Here is a 7,244-nt window from a genome sequence, read left to right as displayed (position 1 = left end):
CCTTGCTGCACAAACAAAGGTATTTACCTCTATCATAAGAGACCTTTTGTATGCAGATGATTGTGAGCTAGTAGCACACATAGCGATTGATATGCAACACATTTTGAATGCATTCTCTGATGCTTGCACTGCCTTAGGATTGACAGACAATTTCAAGAAAACTGTTGTCATGCATCAACCTGCCCCTGGTAAGCAGTATAGTGTACCAAATATCTATGTGTATGGTAAACGACTTGATGTAGTTGATCAGTTTGTCTACCTGGGAAGCACTATTAATAGATATAGCAATTTGGATGATGAAATTCCATATAGAATTAGGAAAGCAAGTGTTGCTTTCGGAAGGCTAGAAAAGCGCCTCTGGAGTCGGCGAGACATATGCAGAAAGACAAAGATAAAAGTGTACAAGGCATGTGTGCTCCCTTCTCTTCTCAATGCCTGCGAGACGTGGGTCACATATCGGTACCACCTTAAACAACTGGAACGTTTCCATCAGATGTGCCTCAGACGGATCTATGGCATTAAGTGGAAGGTCCGCATCAGTGATCTTGAAATATTGGAAGGCTCTCGGTGTGAAAGTATAGAAGCTTTGAGGAAAGGCTCAGATGGAGTGGTCATCTGGTCAGGATGAAGGATTCAAGGATGCCAAAACAACTCTTTTATGGAGAGTTAGCTAAAGATAACGACCTCCACATAAACCAAAAAAGAGGTATAAGGACTTGCTGAAGGCTTCCTTAAGAGATGCTTGCATCTCTCCTGGCACATGGGAAGGCATAGCTATTGATCGTAGCAGGTGGAGAAGGATTGTGCATGAGGGGACAGCCACTTTTGAGAAATCTCGAGTTGCACATGAGAAAGAAAGGAGGGATTTTAGGAAGGGCATTGCTGTTACACTTCTAGATGGAAAGGGTCTTCCTTTGATGCTGACATGCAATGTCTGTGCAAGACCCTGCCTCAGTAAAGCTGGACTAAAGAGTCATCTTCTTAGTCATAAAGCGAGACAGATGAGTGACAACTTGGCCACTGGTGGTGGTGTAACACACCATACTAATTATATCTGTCGGTCATGTGGAAGAGAGAGTAATTCGGCAGGAGGACTTAAACGACATGCAAAGGTACATGAAGCCCAGTTACAACTACAGCCGGCTATTACCGGTAAAGGTTTTAGCTGCCAATTCTGTACAAGACATTGTAGATCTTTAGCTGGGCTAAAAAGTCACATTCGATCACAGCACCAATAACAGTTAAGCTCCGTGCAATGGCCATACTCGATAGCGAGGGGGGCAGCCATAATGTATGTATATATATATATATGTAAGTATGTATGTAAGTATGTATGTATGTATGTATGTATGTATGTATGTATGTATGTATATATTTATATATATATGTGTGTGTGTGTGTGTGTGTGTGTATATATAATATATGTGTGTGTGTGTGTGTGTGTGTGTGTGTGTGTGTGTGTGTGTGTGTGAATATATGTGTCAAAGATGACTATGAACGTTCTGCTTTTGTCGAACGACCAGCACAAATGATTTTTTGATATGCGAAGGCGCGTGGCTAAATTGTTAGGGCATTCGGCTCATGATGGTAAGGTTGTGAGTTCAATTCCCAGCGACGTGTTCTGTTCTTGAGCAATACACTTTATTTCATGCTGATCCAATCCATTCAGCAAGCAAACATAATTAGTACCTGTATTTTATAGGGTCAACCATGTTACACTTTGTGTCACGCTGAATCTCCCTGAGAACTAAGTCAAGGGTTTACGTGTCTGTGGATTGCACGTTAATTTCACGAGCAAGTTGTTCCGTTGATCGTATCAGATGGGACCTTAGTCGTCGTAACTGACCGAGTGCTCCTATATATAGGAGTATATACATATTTATGCATATATACTTACACACACACACACACGCACACACACACACACACAGGCACACACAGGCACACACACACACACACACACAACATATATTATATATATGTATGTATATATACATATATTCACACATATATGAGTGAATATATATAAATATATATACATATATATGTATATAGATATACATATATATAGATAGATAGATAGATATATACATATGTATGTATGTATATATATATATATATACATATATATATATAATATATAATATATATATATATATATATATATATATATATTTATATAGATATATATAAATATATACATATATATATGTGTGTGTGTGTGTGTGTGTGTGGAAGCACTCCGTTGGTTACGACGACCAGTGTTCCGGTTGATCCGAATCAACGAAACACCCTGCTCGTGAAATTAACGTGTAAGTGGCTGAGCACTCCACAGACACGTGTACCCTTAACGTAGTTCTCGGGGATATTCAGCGTGACACAGAGAGTGACAAGGCCGCCCCTTTGAAATAGAGGTACAACAGAAACAGGAAGTAAGAGTGAGAGAAAGTTGTGGTGAAAGAGTACAGCAGGGATCACCACCATCCCCTGCAGGAGCTGCGTGGAGCTTTTAGGTGTTTTCGCTCAATAAACACTCACACTCTGGGAATCGAAACCGCGATCCTATGACCGCGAGTCCGCTGCCCTAACCACTGGGCCATTGCGCCTCCACACACACACATATTGAACACTTGGTGAAATTGATTAATTAATTAATTTTACCCTCAATTGTTGATTCATATATATATATATATATATATATATATATATGCATATATACATACATACATATATGTATATATATGTGAATATAAATGTATATGCATATATATATATATGTATGCATATATATATATATACACATACATACACACACACATATATATATATATATATCTGTATGTAAATATATATATATATAATCCAACCCTCTCCATCAAATCGACGTTGTCTGAACAGAGCAACGCAAGATCAAGTGTCTTGCTGAAGAATACAATATACCACCTGGTCTAGGAATTGAAATCACGATCGCTACATCGTGAGTGCAACACCCTAACCACTAAGCCATACATATGTGTGTATATATATTTCTTTATTGCACACAAGGGGCTAAACATAGAGGGGATAAACAAGGACAGACCAAGGAATTAAGTCGATTACATCGACCCCAGTGCGTTACTGGTACTTAATTTATCGACCCCGAAAGGATGAAAGGCAAAGTCGACCTCGGCGGAATTTGAACTCAGAACGTAACGGCAGACGAAATACGTATTTCTTTATTACCCACAAGGGGCTAAACATATAGGGGACAAACATGGACAGACCAAGAGATTAAGTCGATTACATCGACCCCAGTGTGTTACTGGTACTTAATTTATCAACCCCGAAAGGATGACAGGCAAAGTCGACCTCCGCAGAATTTGAACGCAGAACGTAACGGCAGACGAAATACCGCTAAGCATTTCGCCCGGCGCACTAACGTTTCTGCCGGCTCGCCGCTTTATATGAGTGTATATATATATCTGTGTGTTAGATGTAATTCTATTACGCTGAACCAAGTGTCTTCTATGTTTTAGCTTTTCTGTCCACCAGTGTTTCAGTCTCTATACTAGGATTATTTTTGTACTTACATTTTAACACAATCTAATAACACGTCGCGGCATGAAAATATAGAAATAACAATGTGAACATCTGCGTGTGTGGCTTGTAACGTTTGTGTCTTTCTGAAAATGTTACTTCATACGTCTAGTTTAAAAGCGTTGTTGCGGCATGGTTATGTCAGTGTGTTCGTGTGTTGAGTATATCTGTTATTGAATATCCTGACATTATACCACTGCGTACATGTAACAGATTGTTTGTGTCAAAGCTGTATGCAGACATGGCTAACAGTTCTTTTTTTGTTTGTTTTTGGTTTTGGTTTGTTCTGTTCTGTTTATAAATAGTGCAGTTGGTAAACGGAGTCGTTTTTCACTGTGTCTGCATGTGGAAGGTCTGCTTGCTCAAGTGCTTGTCACCACAGCTTTTAAACATGTTTAAAGGAGGGACAAACTAGCTTTGCTATCAATCACGCCGTTTCGAGTTCAGTTCTACTGTGTGGCAAATGCGCCAAGTGTCTTCCGTTGTAGCCTGGATCCGAGGAATGCCTTGTGAGTGAATTTGATACTCAGAAACAAGTGGAAGCCCGCCGTGTGTTTGTATGTATGTATGCATGTATGTATGCATGTATGTATGCATGTATGCATGTATGTATGCATGTATGCATGTATGCATGCATGTATGTATGTATGTATGTATGTATGTATGTATGTATGTATGTATGTATGTATGTATGCATGTATACATGTATGTATGCATGTATGTATGTATGTATGTATGTATGTATGTATGTATGTATGTATGTATGTATGCATGTATACATGTATGTATGCATGTATGTATGTATGTATGTATGATGTATGTATGCATGTATGTATGCATGTATGTATGCATGTATGCATGTATGCATGCATGTATGTATGTATGTATGTATGTATGTATGTATGTATGTATGTATGCATGTATACATGTATGTATGCATGTATCTATCTATCTATCTATCGAGCGATCTATCTATCTATGCATATATGTAAGTATGTATGTATGCATATATGTATGTATATATGCTTGCATGTATGTACGTATGTATGTATGTATGTATGTATGTATATATGTATATATATATGTATGTACAGATTTGTATGTTTTATGTATGTATTCTCATGCATACAGTTACATATCTAGACATGCTCATATCTATTTAAATGATAAACTTCTGGAAAGTTTTCCAGATTTTTACAGTTCCAGTGATGGATTGGATCTGTAGTCTTTGTATCAGCTTTCTCCTTTCTGGTTTTGAGAAGCGTAATTTCTCAAGATTGGTATTTAGGCAACTTGTAATCTGCATAGAGTAACTGCAGATTTCTCAATAATGTGTGTATGTGTGTGGGTGGGATATAAATAGCTGTGTCTTTTGCGTTTTTTCCCTTCATCACTTGAAAAGCAGTGTTGGTGTGTTCACGTCCCTCTACCTTAGCCGTTCGGCAAAAGACACCAATAGTATAAGTACCTGACTTTAAAATAACTACTGTACACGACCTTTTTCACTGAAACCGTTCAAGGCGAACTCCAGCATGGCCGCAGCTCAATGGCTGAAACAAGTAAAAATTAAAAGATAACCGAATTCTACCTGTTAATTAACTGTCATTCGAGAAGAAATAGTGTATGCATGTGTATTTTTACGTGAGTTGTGTTTCCCCGTAAAGACGAAGCAAATTTCCTTTCGGTAATGAATGAGACAGTAAGAATGGTCACTTGAGTGTGATTAGATATGAACGTGTATGTGGAGGCGCAATGGCCCAGTGGTTGGGGCAGCGGACTCGCGGTCGTAAGATCGTGGTTTCGATTCCCACACCGGGCGTTGTGAGTGTTTATTGAGCGAAAACACCTAGAGCTCCACGATGTTCCGGCAGTGGGTGGTGGCGAAGCGTGCTCTACTCTTTCACTACAACTTTCTCTATTTGTAAATATCCATAATCTTATACATCTTACATTCGGCCAAATGATACCTTCCAATCTTTAACCATCAACTCGCGGGAAACTAATTAAATAATCACAAATTATCAACAGTCAAGGACAATCATTTACTTTTAAGAGACTCTTAAGAAATACGAAATTCACATCAGAAGACATAAAGGAGATAATGAACCGCGGAAACCCTTGCTGTGGAGTGTGTTAAATTGCTGAACAGGGCTAAACCAGATAACTGAAGAATAATTGAAGGAATTGAGCGTTAATGCGAAAACAAATTTCAAAACAAAACAAAAAGAAATCTCATTTACTGCATCTCATGCCGACAATGAAATGAGAATTATATGACTAAATGGGATCGAAATTAATACAACAGGTTAGAGGGCATAAACAAAATATCAAAAATGTATCTATTTGAAATGTCGTATGTGGTGAACAACTAGGTATCTGTACAAATGGAAAATTTAAAATAACCTTTTTTTTTTTCAAAATAAAGAAAGAAAATTATCAAAAAATAAAAATTCGAAACTAAACCGATGACATTCAACACTACTACTATAAATGTCTTCCTCTATATAAATTGCCCCACAATACGTGAGTTTGAAAATCTGTCAACAGCGAAAGCGCTTACACATCATTCTGTATGTTAAGATACTTTTTTTCATATATAATCAATAATTCTAATTTAAGAAAATCTTCTTTCGAATACTGAGGTGGTCAAAAATGCTTTCTTAATAATTTTTCAAATATATACATGCACACGCGCACTCACATACGTATGGACTGTCATATTACAAATCAAAGCAATTTATTTAAGCCTGTACATAGGGTGTAGTATAATTACATTTAATTCCATCTAATTAATTTTAATTATTTTATACATGTAGTTCCTGCTTACATACGATTTCTCCCCTCCAACTATTTATCATAGCATGTGAACCGAAATCTGTCAATGCATCAGTAACTCAACTCTGAGTGCACTACTTTTTAGTGGCAGAAACAACAGTAAGCTAATGAGGATGATTAAATAAATCTTGTTCTTGTGACCTAGAGTGATTGATGCACACGCACATGTGTGTGTGTGTGTGTGTGTGTGTGCGTGTGTGTGTGTGTGTGTGTGTGTGTGTGTGTGTGTGTGTGTGTGTGTGTGTGTGTGTGTGTGTGTGTGTGTGTGTGTATTATTGCTCTCTAGCAACTATGCCGTCCCAGGTTGATCTTGAGCGACTGCAACACAACCAAAGCATTCTATAGGGGATTAGTGGAGGGGAGGTACGACGACGATTTCGGGGCGAACCTGGGCGTCGATGAGGAATACCCGACCCGCCTGTTCAAGATGACTTTCGGGCCGGGACCTATAGATAACTTCCGGAGATCCCTGGCCTGGCAGTGCTATCGAGAAGCGCTACCCGTTCGAGATAAGATCTACATTCATGGGTCGAGAAACATGGGGCCGACCTGCCCGAGATGCGGTCAGAGCGACGAAGCCTTTCTGCACGCAATCATGCAGTGTCCGACCATTTCCGACCTGTGGGCCTATGTCGAACGACCGCTATCGCGTGTTGGAAGGGTCAGTTTATCAACCAAGTCTATCGTGAATATTGTCGCGCCTTCTTCCTTGAAACGGGAAGGAAGAGCCATTTTCATCGTACTTGTGGCTATGGCGAAAGAATGTGTATGGTGAATGCATCTGAAAGGTCTAGAGACAAACACTTACCTCTCTGGTCAATCTCTCATCAACT

The sequence above is a fragment of the Octopus sinensis genome, linkage group LG7, assembly GCF_006345805.1.
Source record: "Octopus sinensis linkage group LG7, ASM634580v1, whole genome shotgun sequence".
Taxonomy (NCBI): domain Eukaryota; kingdom Metazoa; phylum Mollusca; class Cephalopoda; order Octopoda; family Octopodidae; genus Octopus; species Octopus sinensis.
The sequence above is the reverse complement of the archived record's forward strand: the minus strand, read 5'-3'. Positions refer to the sequence as shown.